The sequence below is a fragment of the Bombyx mandarina genome, chromosome 07 (genome assembly GCF_030267445.1).
Source record: "Bombyx mandarina strain Sakado chromosome 07, ASM3026744v2".
Taxonomy (NCBI): Eukaryota; Metazoa; Arthropoda; class Insecta; order Lepidoptera; family Bombycidae; genus Bombyx; species Bombyx mandarina.
The window spans coordinates 13285483-13302226 of NC_143214.1; the positions used below are offsets into that span (position 1 = coordinate 13285483).

Consider the following 16744-nt stretch of genomic DNA (forward strand, 5'->3'; position numbering starts at 1 on the left):
GTATTTCGTAATTTTAATTGCATTTTTTAATAACTGCTCCGCGCTTGCAAAGGAAACGCATGACAGCTCTTTTGAGCTCATCTACATGTTAGGGTGAATCCCGGTCACGGTCCTCGTCGAACCCGTCGCTTGCGACGAAGGGCTCGATGAGCGAATTAACCTATAGACAAAGCCCACTGAGTTTCTCGCCGGATCTTCTCAGTGGGTCGCGTTTCCGATCCGGTGGTAGATTCTGCGAAGCGCTGCTCTTGCTAGGGTCAGTGTTAGCAACACTCCGGTTTGAGCCCCGTGAGCTCACCTACACACGTTAGGGTGAAGCTGAAATAGCCTCTCAAGGCTATCAGCATAGGTAGGAGAAAAAAAAGGGCGAATCTGAAATAGCCTCTCAAGGCTATCGGCATTAAAAAAACAAGGCACAAACCACGCACAGTATCCATGTGTGCGGGGGCTCGCAATTCGACGCGCGACCACTGTTTGTAGTTCAACAAAAACTCGTTGGCGAAAACATTGCTGCATTGTGTTTGGCAAACGGATGTATTTCGCCGAGGTCCAGCAAAAAGCACAAGCTGTGTTGTTGCGTGTGCGCTCGACGTCACAGAGGACAACGACCCGCCGTATAATGTTGCTAGTTTTTGTTGTGATGCCATTCGAGAAAATTGCGTAAGGGTTGTCCGTTATTAAAATCGTTTGGATTATATATGATAATCTTCATCAGGGTAATGCGGCGTTCAAGTTCTAATGAAACACACGAGACACAGTAAGTTTCTAGTGGATAAAAAGAAAAGACCTAACGCCTTACGGGTGGTAAGACCTCTTGTGAGTTCACACGGGTAGGTACCACCACCCCGCCTATTTCTGCCGTGAAGCAGTAATGCATTTCGGTTTGAAGGGTGAGTCAGCCGTTGTAACTATACTGAGACCTTAGAACTTATATCTCAAGGTGGGTGGCGCATTTACGTTGTAAATTTCTATGGGCTCCAGTAACCACTTATCATCAGATGGGTGGTGAGCTCGTCCACAGTCCTGCGCAGCCTGAATCCAGCAGATTTCCACCACTTTAAGAATGTCGTCAGACGACATTGTGGATTATTAGCGTTATAATTTGGGACTTTAGTTACTTGCCGAAGTCCCATTTCTAAGGATATACCTAATAGCTGCCCAACCCTACAAATCGAAACGTGTCAATGCGTCGCGTCTCGCACTCAATGCACTCCGCAGGATGGTCTGCTCCTAGAAATAACATTTCCAACGGGCTTCATAATTGTAAAGTCGAGGCAACTATTAAACTGTGATAGTAACGACAAGAATATTAATTGTACCGATCTATAGACATGGATTCGTAGAAAGACGTCACCGGTGGCTTGCAGAGATATTAAGTGACATTTCTGATAACGATAGTGCAGTATACGTATCTCAAGCAGTATCTATCACGCTTGCCTCTCATTCAAGAGACTGCTGGTTCGATACTGGGCACGAAAAACTGTTTTAAATTTCCTGAAGTATTTTTTTTAATGTGGATGTCATGTTTTGTTTATTATGGTGAAATTTATAAAATGTCATTTAAATAATTCAGCCATCGTGTTGAAGTAGCCTAAAAAGCAACATATCAAAGTCTGTTCGCTAATTTATTATTAATATTGTCCACTCAACGATCAAAATTCAACCATAATCACTGATCCCTTAGGATTTACATTCACTACTACATATTTGTGTTTGTACTATAATAAAGTTTTATTTTGCCATTGACCTTAAAAAAGAAACTATAAACATGAGTATTGATAATACAGAGGTTTGTCGTTTAGTACATGTTGAGTGAGACGAGGACAAATCCCAATATTGTATCAACATGTATTTTCATCGATGGTAGGGCGTGCCGTGAACGGTAGCTACCACCGACATTCTTGTTTCTACCGTGAAGTAGTATTGAGTTTTAATGTGTGGGACGGCTTTTACATAATACGCTTAAGACTTAGACCTCAAGCCTCAGAGTAGCAGAATTCACGTTCGAAGGTCTACGGACTCCCATGAACGCTTAACATCAGATGAGATCGTTCAATCAATTAGAAGTTGTCGCAGCAAAGGATAGAACGCCTGCATTTGGAGCAATAGCTATTAATTTTTCCAAACCAATTTTTCTACACAAGGGGGTCGCGGGTTCGAATCCCGCCAAGGGAAGATATTTGTATGATAAATATAAAATGTATTTTCCAGGGTTATGGATGTATATTAAATATGTGTATGTGTATAATAAAAATCTTACATTTATTTCCGTTATCTGGTACCTGTAACACAAGTTCTTTACGAACTTATCACGGGACCAGTTAACGGGGCGTAAAAAAAAAAGTTTATAGCTTACAGACATCCGAAAAACGAAAACATTATCACTATCTTAGAATTGCAAATGAAATGTAAATGAAACTAGAGGGTGCATTTGCACAACATGCAAGTTGTATCCATTGCACACATCATTATATTAGAATTGTGCACTGGACATTTAAAATATTCCGTTTTACACACTATTATTGTCGTGGTAATATTCTTACAAGAAAACACCTAGATAGATTCATAGACACGGTTCCCGTTTTAAAAAATTTATACCGTGATATGTCTTTTCAGACGAGGCATAGACAATATTACTTCAAAAACCGTTAAAACTTTAATACATCAAAATTAATGACAACATACTTATTCAAAAGTTTATAAATTTAATTCCTGTATTCAGGTTGCACTACTAGGTCGATTCTAAAAAATAAATAAAAGTTATAACATTAATAATGAATTATAGGATGCTCTTAATCTCAGAGTAGCAATGAGAGAATTTAGATCTCAGTGAGATTTATATTTACTTGTGTGGTTTGAATTGCTCTTAACAACTTTAAACAAATTAGTAATGTATCATGGCAGCCCTATTGTCGAAGGAATAGGTACAAAACATCGACCAAGTACGGGCCCTTTCATCTCACACTTAAAACTTAAGAATTTTAATCACCCACTCGACTGCTCCTTCCGAAGAAACCTCATGTACTTGAAGTATAAATCGACTGCATATCATAGCTTTTAGGGAGCTTTGAGAGCTTGAAAATTATGTGAGAACTTATTCAGCTTTTGGGGTCTGATGGCTAAGCTTCCGTTTTAGTCATTTAAGGACTTTTTCGTATTGACGTTAGAATTCTTTATAATTAGGATAGCCATTATTCCAATATATCGTCTTCTCGCATTAAAACTGTATAATCTCAAAACTTGCAAAATTTTACAGTAGAGTGTTTTAAAGGTTTAAAACACATTATATTTTTAATATTAATCATCTTTGCAACATTTATTTTTTAGTTTCATAATCTGTCTTTTAAAGTAAGATAAAATATGTATTAATTTTGTTAATAGTAATCAAAATATAGGTAAACAAAAAAAAAACTAAACTACGCTCTTTTGACAGTATTTATGAGAAAAATACTGGTGATACCAAATGATTCCGCATATTAACTCAATTTCGAATATTTTTTGGAAATTGTACACTTTGAATGCGGAAAGAAGATATTTATTATTGGGATTTGATGCTCACGACTTAAGCTGGCGATGGATTTAGAGCTACGATTTTAATAGGATAAATGGAAACTCAAGCTATAGATAGGTCCACTGAATATTAAGTGGTAATGTGTGATTAAATATTAAACTTTTCGTCAACAATTCTGATGCGTAACAGCTACTATTGTGTGACTGAGCGATTCGTGCACATTTTTATATAAACTCACCGGCGCGGCGGCGATGTCATTCTTTCGTAATTATGTATTCTCTGTTGTTTCTATAGGTATATTTGTGTGTTATTTGTACATTGTTCTTGTCATTTGTAGCAACTGTAATTGTTTATTGCAAGGATGGCATTTCTTTTATTAGTTTACCAGAAAAAAGTCATTGCATAATTAAGACTAGGTTATTGGAGCATTATTTATTTTAGTAAAACTTGCAAAAAATATGAGATATCTACTACCACTAAACTATTCATTACAAAATTTTACATTACAAATATATATATATATATATAGTTAGCTATAACGAGACTATAGATCTTATATATTCGGATGGTAATGACCTGAATACTGTATCAGAGGCTTCGGGTTAGATTCCCGGTCGGAACCGTTATCTTTGTCACTGACATTTGATACCCACGGTCTTTGTTTTTAACTTTATGTCCCATAATTTAAAGTTTATTTCAGTTTATTACCTTCAAAACTCGCAGTACTTAGTCAATCATAAGTCCAAATACAATTGCTTCTTTTAGACACGAATTACCATGAAACTGTACTCGATTTGTAAAACATGTAATCATGAGATTCTTATTCATCGTATTCATAGCGTATGTCTTTAGCGAACCAACAATGACTAACGTCTATTACAGAAATTTATCACAAACATTCTTTTACATACCAAAGCCTGAGATATAGTGCGTGAAGCCAAATTATGAATTTATTTTAATTTATCTGAAAAATTAAAATACAAAACCGCAGCATATATAATTTATTTTGGTACTGGGACTATACTGAGACCTTAGAACTTGAGATCTCAAGGTGGGTGGCGCATTTACGTTTTTAGAAGTCTATGGGCTCCAGTAACCACTTAACAACAGATGGGCTGTGAGTTCGTCCACCCACCTAAGCAATAATAAAATCCTTCCACCACGAAAGGAAGTTCTGAATATCCTCACGGGTAAACGTAAGTTTATATAATCTCACTTCAAATTTATCGCCTGGACTTTTGGAATGACTTCGAATGTAGAAACTACCCGCGCGGCTTCACAATACATTCTCATCATGAACGTGTCCGTAAAACAGGGTATTTCTTCCACGTTAGGCCAATTTTAGATGGGACCGCTTATCAGCAACTGCGCGACGACTACCAGGTTATTTAATTACAATGCTGTTAAAGGTAGACGAACATACCGCCTAGCTGATGTAACGACGTTGCCTCCTATTGCCAGCCGTACTGCTAAAAATCTTCCTCTGCCAATCTAAGTGTTTAATAGCCCACGCACGAAGTAAGTAGGTACCGCAGTCCCATCTCTGCCATGCGTTCCGGTTTGAAGGATAGGACTGTAGGGCAACCAACTGAGATTTCCTTCTCGTGTCTTAAGTTGGATGAAAACATTCATGTCGTGATATCTATGGCCCTTCCATTCCGTAAGTTCCGTAAGTTAATTTAATGACAACATCAAGATTGGATCCCTACTTATTATTTCGTTAATCATTATGATTTAATCATTTAAAAATCAAAACGATCGATCTTCGTTCGAAATAATTTAAATTATGATCGTGTCTTAAGATAATAACCAAATATAAAGCAAGCTATTAACGAGAGTACATCAGCTAAAGCTTCCTATTTACTATCGATCAGCTGATACGTCATACAACTGTGTCGTAATAGAGCGCACAATCTTTAGGCAGAGGTCATAGGTTCAAGATAGGCTTGTACCATTTTTTTGTGAAATTATGATTGTCAATGTAGCAATATATGCTGCAATAAATAGGGCAGAATTATAAGGGCAGTCGGTTAAGGGTCAGTGCCCTGTCCACCATGAGGTGATTATTGACGATCCGTCGATTAGTGTTCTTTGCCGGTGTCTTTGGCATATACTTCTCGACTTTGACAACAATAAAAATAACTTACCTAGCAAATATACATTTAACGCTTGAGGCATAATTAAGAGCATAAACATCCATTGACACAATACTCTAGCTGACGTTTGACATAACTTTATACGCAATGACAGATGACAAACACACAAGCACTTTTTATACACTTTCCTATAAACTAGCACAGGGATCTCGGAATGGAGTACTTTTTGTCACTTAGCACAGTATTTGTGTTGCCGCTTTTTTTTTTAAATGCGAGGCACTGTGTTCGTCCAGCGCACATTGAATGACTAACGGGTTGGCCCGTTCTGCTTGGCGGCTCACTTGCGTAATGTAACGGGCCATAGATTACACGGTATAGAAAGGTCGGACTTTTTTGGAACTACAAATAAAATTAGACGGTATTTTTTGCGGGTGCCGCGAGAAAGTTTTGTGATCTACTGATGGTCTAGTTGCCGTAATGAAAGTTATGAAAATTGTGTTATTTATATTATTTTGAAAGTTTGCGATCGGTTTTTTTTTTTAAATTAAAATCCGTTTAGTGTTTAATTCTTAAAAAATAACTGTAGAGAAAAATTGTCGACTATATAAATTAAGAAAACAAGTTAATATGTAACATATGGAGTTTTATTTGGATGACACTTGATGGCTGATATTTGATGGCGCGGTGTATTGTAAGCCCTGCGGGTAGGTATCACCACCCTACCTTTTTATACCGCGACGTAGTGATGCGTTATGACTTGAGGGGTGAGACAGCTGTTGGTCTTATGTCTTAAGGCAGATGGCGGCATTCACGCTGTATCTCTGACTATATGTCTATGGGCTGTGGTAACCGATCAACGCAGGCTGGGTACATGAGCTCGCTTACAGAGGTGCTACTAAAAACTTGATATAATAGAAGACGTGTATAATAGAAGAAGAGAGATCAATGGTAGGCAGCGGCTTGGCTCTGGCCCTGGCATTGCTGGCGCCCAAGAGCGACGGTGACCACTTACCATCAGGTGGGCCGTATGCTCGTCTGCCTACAAAGTCTATAAAAAAAAACGAAAATATTTTTAAATATTATGAATTACGAATTAATTGAGATTTCGTCTAAAACGACCGCAGCATATCGTTAGTTCCATCTCGTTTGTTTTTGCAGATCTATGCGGGCTCCGCGAATCCGATGTCTAATGTCGATGACCTGCACTCAAATAAATCAGTTTGTTTCATTTTAATTACTTGGACCGATTAATGAAGTTGTGTGAACACAGAAGACCAAAGAATGTAACAATAATTTAATTGACAAAAATGCAACAATATATATTATAATATTATCTATTACGTTTTGCAGAGGCGTGATTAAGAAAGCATTTTAACTTTGTGAATATTATTCTTTTTCAGTATTATGTGACCACGGAAATTATCTCTTAATAATAATAAAGTATTATTTGTTCAACTGATGTTAATATGTACGACGGATATGAGAATTCAGAAAACTGGCACTCCTGAACTTTGCAAAACTATAGTGATGTGTATCTAGTTTCAAGACCGGTTCTGCTAAAAAATTATAATAAAATAAGTAAAACCATACGTGTATAATGACGTACTGACATTGGAATTGTTTTCCATGGGTGTCGATTATGTTCGCTCATCTGCCTTTCGTTCACCACCATGTATGAAATTACATATTATTGATCAATGTCTTGTTATAAATAATTTTAAGGTTACAATATAGAATAGTTTACCTCACGCAGCTTCGCGTACATGGATTTAATTTTATATCGCATAGGCGAATGCGTCCTCGGTAGTGGATCAGGATTCAAACTATTTCTATACCGAATATCGTCAAAATCTGTACAACGGTATGCCCGTGACAATATTATTTACACAGTTTTTTTCGGATTGATAATATTATTTACTATGTGACTATATTTAAAAGCAGAAACAGAAAATTTCAAACGAACGAATTATTGGAATATCTGAATTTTTTTTTAAAGGATTTTCTGAAGCAGCCCATGCTCTGCACTAAATTAATTTCGGACTATTTGTGAAAATCTTATCTGCAGTCTCGAAAATGTGAATGGATCAACAAACAAACAGATAATAATTAAGCATTCGCTGGTTTATAGTCTATTATAATTCTTTATAACAAAACGTGGTAGCCTCCATTTCTATTTTCATTCTTCAATGAGCAGACAGACCTAATTTTATTGTTTTACTACTTGTACGTACATTTTATTTGTATGATTAATAAATATAAAATTTACTTTTATGCTGTGTTTGATCTATGATGAAAAATCTTAATGTTTGGTCGCCCACGTTCCACACGTCACAGCTTAATACAATAGTAGTACGCGTTTTAGTTAACTACCTATAAACTCGGATCGTTTCAATGCAGATTATTTAGGCTATGGCGGCCACGTGGGATGGGAATATATAATTACATTTTTCATAATGATGATATTAAAGAAAGCAATATTTTTTGGGTTAATCTCTATAATTACAGCATGAACTGAAATATCAATTAAAATAATAATGATACAAGTGTTTCAACATCATTTCTATGGTTTACTGTTACTATCTACTTCTGTAGAGTGATCGGTTGGAGCTAATGTGTCCCGGACTCATGAGGTCATCTAACCACACAGAGATCTTTTTTAAATGACCTTTATAGATATTTTACAGGGCTTGTGAGTAGGGGCAGATACGACCACCCTGCCTATTTCCACCGTGTAGCAGTAATGCGTTTCGGTACGAAGAGTGAGGTATCCGTTGTGCTTTAAAAACTGAGACATTAGAACTTATATCTCAAGGTATGTGGCGGCATTTACGTTGTAGATGTCTATGTGCTCCGGTAATCACTTAACACCAGGTGGGTCGTGAGCTCTTCCACCCATCTAAGCAAGAAAAAAAAGAAGAGATCATAAGTGCTGATGCTATTCGGGAAAGATGATGATGAAAGCAAAGCTAGGAACCAGCGGGTATCATAACAGCAAGTCGATTCATTCACATTGATCACACAGTACTACATGGCTACAAATACGTACCATAGATATGTATGTGTACTTGTGTTCCAATTTGAATTAGTATTTCCACCTCATATATTAAGAAGTATGGCGTCAAACGCGTTGCTGTGACTGTGAACTCTGGTAAGTGCTCAAAATCAGGTTACAACCCACCTTATTTTATTACGCTGGTCGTTCCATCGGCATCAATAGAAAAGCAATAAAAGTAAGTCAGCTGGAGTAGTATTATTGATCGAAGGCTGGATGTGAATACTTTAATGGACATAACATAAAGAACGGTGATTTTTTTTTCTGAAATTCCTTTGCATCTGACGCTTATGGTCTCTGTAGATAGTAACGCATCCAACTACCGATCTAGAATTTTATTTATTTATTGCATAGGTAGGTGGACGAGCTCACGGCTCACCTGGTGTTAAGCGGTTACCGGAGCCCATAGACATCTACAACCTAAATGCCGTCACCTACCTTGAGATATAAGTGCTAAGGTCTCAGTATAGTTACAACGGCTGCCCCGTCCTTCAAACCTAAACGCATTACTGCTACACGGCAGAAATAGGCAGGGTGATGATACCTACCTGGACTCACAATAGGTCCTGCCACCAGTAAACCAGTAAACTACAGGAACATTATATTTAGGTATGCAGTCATGAGATAAAAACTACCGACTTCCAAAAAATTCATGGTTAAAAATATCAGTCACGTTAATCAAAAATCTCCATCAAGATTCCTTAAAACCTGTACGTACGAGAGAGGTATGCATGTGGGCGTGCATCTATGTAGGTGTGTGTAGAATCGATCGCACTTGACACAGTCAGTGTGAAAGCCTCTTGTGTGCCGACGCTACGAACAAATAACTTTCAGTAAGTCAAGTATGAATGTGGGCTTTTTGAGTGCAATACCGTATGTGATAACATTACTGGTGGTTTGCTGTGAATCTGCGCGGGTCGGAGCCACAGTGGCGGTATCGCAAAGCAATAATGTTTTCAGTTTTCCTTTTGATTGGACGTGATGTGAGCTGGCACTGGAGGGACCAACATTCTGTGCATTCTTGTCGCGAAGTAGTAATGGCATTTAGACAATGGTACATTATTATTATTTCATAATACTGAGATTTCTGCCTGATGTTTAATGGTGGGTGGCTTCATATTGTCTTCATAAACCGTTTTTGACTACACGGGGCTTTTTCTTATTACACCAGATGCTAGGTCATACTCGCGGTCCAACTGGTGTCACATGCACACTGGACAGTAACAATTGAACGCGGAACTAAGCCGTAGGAAGTAATTTTAATTAAATTTTGAGATCTCAAATTGGTGTGTGACATGTTTGTTTTGCTCTGCGCACAGTAACCTATGTTTGCAAATTAATGTAGTCGGCAAAAACTCAGCGCGTGGACAACTCAAACCGTGTTTGTTCTAATTGACTGGTTATTATCATCATCATCATTCTTCTGCCCTTCTTCCAGTCACTAGGGGCCGGCGTAATATATTTTCTCCTTCCATACTCCTCTTTCATATACCATTTCTCCGCTCACTCCCCTCTTACACATATCGTCTTTCATTGACTGGTATTATTATTAAATATTTAATTGAAATATACTAAAAGTTGTTTTAATTAATTTTTGATATGATTCAATAGGATAATAAAATTCGAGCTAATTGAACAATATTCCTAACGCCTAAAAATCAGTCTTTGCAAATGTGATGAGACTGTCTGTTGAATGATGAACTGTGGAATGTATTCGAAGGCACATGGTTGTTTGTTTGTCACACGTGTGTTACAAATATCGCATGACTGCTGTTAGGGAGTGGTATTAAATTTTGTAATAACACGCTCAAGATTGATGAGCCAGACATATTCAGATGTGAAAACTGCGCGGCTTAAACAGAGAATGAGGGTTAATGACGAATCTTTTGGCTCAATCATAAGCCCGGGAAAATGTTTAAAAAAATTAGAAACTTCGAATTTTGCGAGAAATAATACATATAAAGACGAGACTAATTAATTATTTTTAAGTAACCAATTAATTTTTATTCCTTTATCACAGGGGTGAGACGTCAGCTTAGTGCCCGATTTTCCTGGGCGATGACGGCACAAGGGGTGCGGAGCCGTATTCCGGTGATATGTAGCACAACTGTTTTTTATTAATTTCTAACATTTATACATAAGTTGTACATTTAATTAGTCTGGTGTACTCTTATATATTTTTTTGTTTTTATGTTTTTGTTTCTCTAGTGTTTTAATTTGTTTATATTGGTGAGGACGTTTAATTGTTTCTATTATTTGTTATATTATTATACTATGTCAGTTGGCTGTTGGTTCTCCTTGTAGTAAATAGATAAATAATATATCTGCAGCCTTCACATAATATGTGCCATTGATGGTTCTACCCAACTTGCAGAGAGGGCGGTCGCGTTCCCTCTATAATGTTTTAGAGTGCACCTCAACATCGGTGGCCCGTCGACAAATACAGTAAATGAGAAGCAAGCTATTTACTATTTATCCGTTCATTAGAGTCCGTAACGCGTCGATTATTCGCGCTGTAACGAGAGATGGCCGATTAACTCGCTCTCAAATCGTCACGGCCGCCATACTCTAATCATGATTTATTGCTTTAATTTTGTTTTTTCGCGCATAAATACTAAATGTTCTATACAGTTTGTGTTAATCAGCAACTAAGTTAATGACATCAAAAGGTTTTGCTATCTATCCAAGTTCTAAGATCTAAGCTCAAGCTAAATTTTTGACTTGCGTGTGTATTTTATATATTTTCTATATTCTAAAGCTCGCGCAGAGGAAGATGCAGCTTAAAACCTACAGCCAGCCAAGCCATTAACGTTTTTAAAATGGCACTAATGGTGATGGCACTTATAAACAGACTTTGTGTTAATATAAGGTACCTTTAGAAAAAATGTGTAATAGTTCGTAATTTCCGAATTAGGTGCTCTTGAATCAAAGAAGTAGACACATACCGTTTGGACCACAACTACTATGAAATCTCTATATATAAAAATGAATTGCTGTTCGTTAGTCTCGCTAAAACTCGAGAATGACTGGACTGATTTGGCTAATTTTGGTCTTGAATTATTTGTGGAAGTCCAGAGGAGGTTTAAAAGGTAGATAAATATGAAAATGCTCGGAATTAAATAAAAATAGGTAACAATTTTGTTTTTTCTTTCATGTGTATGATTTAAATTTATTTTATACAAAAGTTTAGGTATTTTATTTATCGATTGAGGCACTACGAAGTCTGCCGGGTCAGCTAGTTGCCAATAAAAATCTAATTTCAAGCATTTGAACGATAGCCGGTAATGTATTATTATATTCCTTGTACTTTTCGAAAAGGGAATAAATTCGAAGAATTTCTTTTGTAAATTCTTAACGCCCCAGATACTTCACTTCTTCGGAATTGACAAAGTGGACATTTTTTAATACAAAGAACAGTTAGCAACGTCGGGGCATCGGTCCCTTGAGAATTTAATTGTAAATTCTGTTATCATGGATCGATGGATGTTCGATTAGTGTTTTTGTAGTTTAATCGAGATATTGGTCGACTAAGGGTCCCGACTTGCAATCATTTCTGATATAATTACGAGAACGGTATGGTTACGGTATTTTAATTTTAATTTTTATTACTAGCTGACTCGACAGACTTCGTAGTGCCTAAACCTAAACCTTTGTATGAAATAAACTTAAAACAAACATAATGAATCCGTCCCACGGGGGACACATCAAAGGGAAAACAAGATTGCTATGTAATTCCGGGCATTTTCATATTTATCTACCTTTTAAACCTTCTCTGGACTTAAACAAATAATTCAAGACCAAAATTAGCCAAATCGGTCCAGCCGTTCTCGAGTTTTAGCGAGACTAACGAACAGCAATTCATTTTTATATATAGAGAAGAAGAAGATTGTCCGTCGATCGAAATCTTTCAACAACTTATTTGCCTGCTCGTTGATTTCACAAATACACAGAAGCGCACTAAGAACTGCGATCGCTATGAGTATAGTAATCAGTAGCACCGAGATGGACTATATGTAAAATTCCATTATTACAATTCCGACATGAATCATAATCGTATTTATCTGTGGACCGTACTGACGGCTGCCATTACACTCCGGTGTGGGATGGTATCGGTACGGTAAACCGCCGGTGATATTCTATACCTACCTGATTTCCAACATTGCCCTTAAACTTAACTAACAGTTTTATTCGCCCACTCCCTTATGGAATTCTGAAAGTATCAACTTTCTACACATTCTGATTATTTTGATGATATTATCATATTCGCATAGTATTTGTATTTAGCCGGCCTCATTGAACTAACAAACTTGTCCAAAATATAATGTATTTTCAGCACGTTTTTATTAGTTTCGCCTGTGTGTGCTGTGTGTCAAAATCTTTGAACAATATATCAGATGTAATAGCAATGTAGCGCATTTATCAAGAACCGATGACAATAAGATATTAAGTTTGTACCATTACCCTAACCACATAGAACACCAAATAATAATAACGACATCCTTTTTTGATAGATTATTATGAAAATAAGCGTCAAGATCATCTATTGATACATAAACAACGAAAGTGGGAGGGGTCGAGGGCGCATATTTTATGAACTAAAACAGGTTGAAATAAAAACAAGTGATAACGGTTAATCCATTGCGCCCACGTGTTGCTTCATTCATGATAGTGTGCTAGTACCTTCTGCTCAAATACTTTCGAGTTACGAGTGAGATCTAAGAGGCAAGATGCTCAGTTCAAAATGTAGGTCCACCCCAAAAGAAATATTATGTGCCCAATAAAAACGTATACTTTACAATATCATCTGGACCCATCGCTCACTATATATAATCAATAACGTTAGTTCTCAAACAATTTATTGATTAAATTATTACAATTAGACTTTAGCAGTTAGATCTTCGTTAGATGCTGTCGCACTGACAATCGGTGAGGCACAAAGGTACTGGAGTGGAGACCTCGTACTGGACGTCGTAACGTGGGAAGACAACCAACGAGGTGGACCGATGATCTGGTTAAAGTGGTTGGTAGAGACTGGATGAGAAAGGCAAGAGACCGAAGAGAATGGGGTGCATTTAAAAAGACCTACACTCAGCATTGGGTAGACATGGGTTGAAGAAGAGAGAGTTAGATTTTCTAGTTTCTCAGGGTAATATTTGAGCAAATTAATAATCAGCGAGCAATATATTTTTGTGAATTACAACAACAATAGGTATAGGTAAATCTTACATCTAAGTAAATACATATTTACTCAGTATCATCATATAATATCATAAAAGCATGACACAACGATGTCAAATAGAATTTAACTAAATCTGTTCAATGATCGAGATGCTATCTTAAAACGAAACAAGGGTACCGTTGAAAATGCTTTATCTAAACAAAAATATCTTTCATTCATAACACGAGTTTCGTAACTCAATATGCATACACAATGTCGTGTAGGCGGCTTGATAGCCACTTCATTAACTCTCCAACGAGTGCGCCTTGGGCTGGTCTTTGAAATGCAACAGATCGAATTTTTCTAATAGGTTTAACTGTTGTTCGAAGATGAATAGACGAAGAGTTATTGATGATGACAATGAATCATATATTTCTATCACTGGAGATGAAATTAAAAGCCTAGTTGACTAGGCTTTTAATTTTTGAAAAACAAGCTCCTAATTTGAATTAGGAACTTGTTTTTCAAATGGCGTAATGTTATCAGCAGTTTGAGTGTTGGCTTTGTTGACATCCAAGTGTCGCAGAACTTATCATTTCTCAAAATTAAAGTATCAAACTTTTTAACTGACAATCTTACTTTCTGCCAAACAAGATGAGTCGAGGAATATAATTCTATTTAGGTAATATGATTTTTTGTGCTCTGTCTTGGTACATTTCAGGCGAAGTTAGAGTAATCAACCATGGACATGACGTAAAACTTCTGACGCTAGACCTCTACGTCCTTTTCTGTCTATTAAGGTTTTTTTAATACCATCGATACATATGCTTAGGTCTTACCTGCTTGGTATGCAGGCCTATAGACGCCATAAAATGAATTACAGCCAAGGAGATGTTATCAATTCAAAGTTTCAATTGAATTAGAACAACGATTGTACTACTCTATAAGTACAAAACAGACCACGCAACTGCGATGAAAATGGATCAGTATGTCGTGTGTTTTCATAATACAAAGAATCAGTGGTAGGAAAGATTGGATGTAAGCAGTGACACTAAAGATAGACGGATGTGGTGTGGATATATATGTTGACAAAATATGTAAAACTATTAATATCCTGGCAGGATTCATACCTTTTGATTTAGCGGCTGGATAAACTATAGATTACAATAGACAGATACGCCATTTCAACTATATCATCACTTTAACCAGTAAAGTTATATTGCGAAACTAAAGCATGTAACAATTTATAAAATATCAGTCAGTTTTATCAAACGTTTGAAACTAAAACATTATTTAGCGACATTGATATTATTTATCACATCTACAGATCAAAATGATATTTGATTTTAATAAAAAAAGCAATATCGGCCGGTCGCATTGAATGATATAACATTGTTAATGACATGCATAACGAATGACACATTATGTCATTGTCAATCACACGATAAAGTTAACAATTGATTTCGGGCCAAGATCTTTTAGTAACGAAGGTTGTATGTTTTGTGAGCCCATGCTTGTAGCTACCCCTATGATGGTTAGCAATTGTGGCCGCAAATCAATTGTGCATAATTATCTACTACATTTAAATGATTACCCGTAATAATGGCAGCGACGTTCCCTATCGCGTCCGACGTTTCGTCTCTAAGCACAATCTCAATTACGGCCATCATCTTAAATTCCCCGGCCTCATTTATATATTTTTTCTAGCGAATATCTAAACTCGTTCGAGTACATTCAATACAGATAAGGCGTTTCATAACCGTCACGGTAGCTTTGACGGTCCCTTTATTATCCTCGAGGTCCTCCGAGTGTCTTTGTTTGGGGAAAAACTGGGGAAAATTGGGAGGGAAATATCAGCGTTTCGCGTTGAAAGGTTCCGTCTTATTTATTGATGATTTGATAAAAATATCTCGATGAGAAACGACTCGAGTTTTTGGGGTTTCCCTTGTGGCCGGTTGAGTTGTGGGGCATGCATTGTACTATATTGTGTCATTGCCTTGTGGGTTGTCAGGTGGAATTCTAGTTTATAGTTTTACATCTCTTAGCTTGTTATGATGAGATATGGTATGTTGTTTTATAGATCTAAGAGACCTGTTTCAACATTGTTGATTATTTGTTTTGATAGAAAGCTATTATTCTCTTGGCTATTAAATTTTGTATTTGAAGAAATACAAAATCTGATCAAGTAAAAAATATCTTTTAGTTCCATATTTTATTCCTTAATATTCGATCCTCATATTAAACAAAACAAACACGTCCAAGAACTCAAGTTGAATCTAAAATATTTTTATAATGCCAATAGCTTCCTGCTTATTAATATCTCCACAAAATACATCGAAATACCCAATTAATTTGCTACTAAAGTTATTTCATCTCCCGAGAGGCATCGCCAATCACAGTAATGCTCCGAACCGAAGACGAACTGATCTAGTTTTGTATCTTATTTATTATTTACCATTCGGGATGTTTAGTTTCGAGATGTTCCAGAACGAAAGAGAACAAATAATTCTTTTATTAACTATTTAAGTAAATAAGCGATTGTAAATGAAATCATGATCATCCCATTAAAGGCCGCATGCTGCTTAGATGATTTTACAATTGCAGATAGGCAAAAAGGGCAGTACACAAGACATAAAAAAGAGGTTGTAGATGCCAACATGGCGAAGCTTGATCGGTCTGAAGAAGAGTCAAAAATGATGTTTAAATCAACGGAAGTGTTGGAGATAGGCTATTCCAAGTGGCACACCATGACATGGGTAGTTTTGTAGAATGTACTATACTACGGGCAAGTTTGAAGAGGGGAACAGTTTTTGAGTAAATTATTTCAATGAGTAACTCTGAGTCTTGTAATTTACGTTGGCCAAGAGCATATCAATATATTTTATGATGTCATTGATTTATGGGTTAACGAACCTTCGTATAATTTA

At 36.6% G+C, this 16744-nt stretch overlaps 1 protein-coding gene and 1 long non-coding RNA gene across 8 annotated transcripts in view; both read right to left on the reverse strand.

Annotated features, from left to right (window-relative positions):
• The window catches only part of LOC149502749 (uncharacterized), a 52347-nt gene extending 46250 nt beyond the window's left edge, over positions 1-6097 (reverse strand). Inside the window, exon 1 of the long non-coding RNA XR_016323355.1 lies at positions 5659-6097. This is a non-coding gene — a long non-coding RNA (uncharacterized LOC149502749). The remainder of the gene's footprint in view (positions 1-5658) is intronic.
• LOC114251819 (dystrophin, isoforms A/C/F/G/H) overlaps positions 1-16744 on the reverse strand; it is a 480975-nt gene that overhangs the window by 158805 nt on the left and 305426 nt on the right. The gene's annotated exons all lie outside the window — the stretch shown is intronic.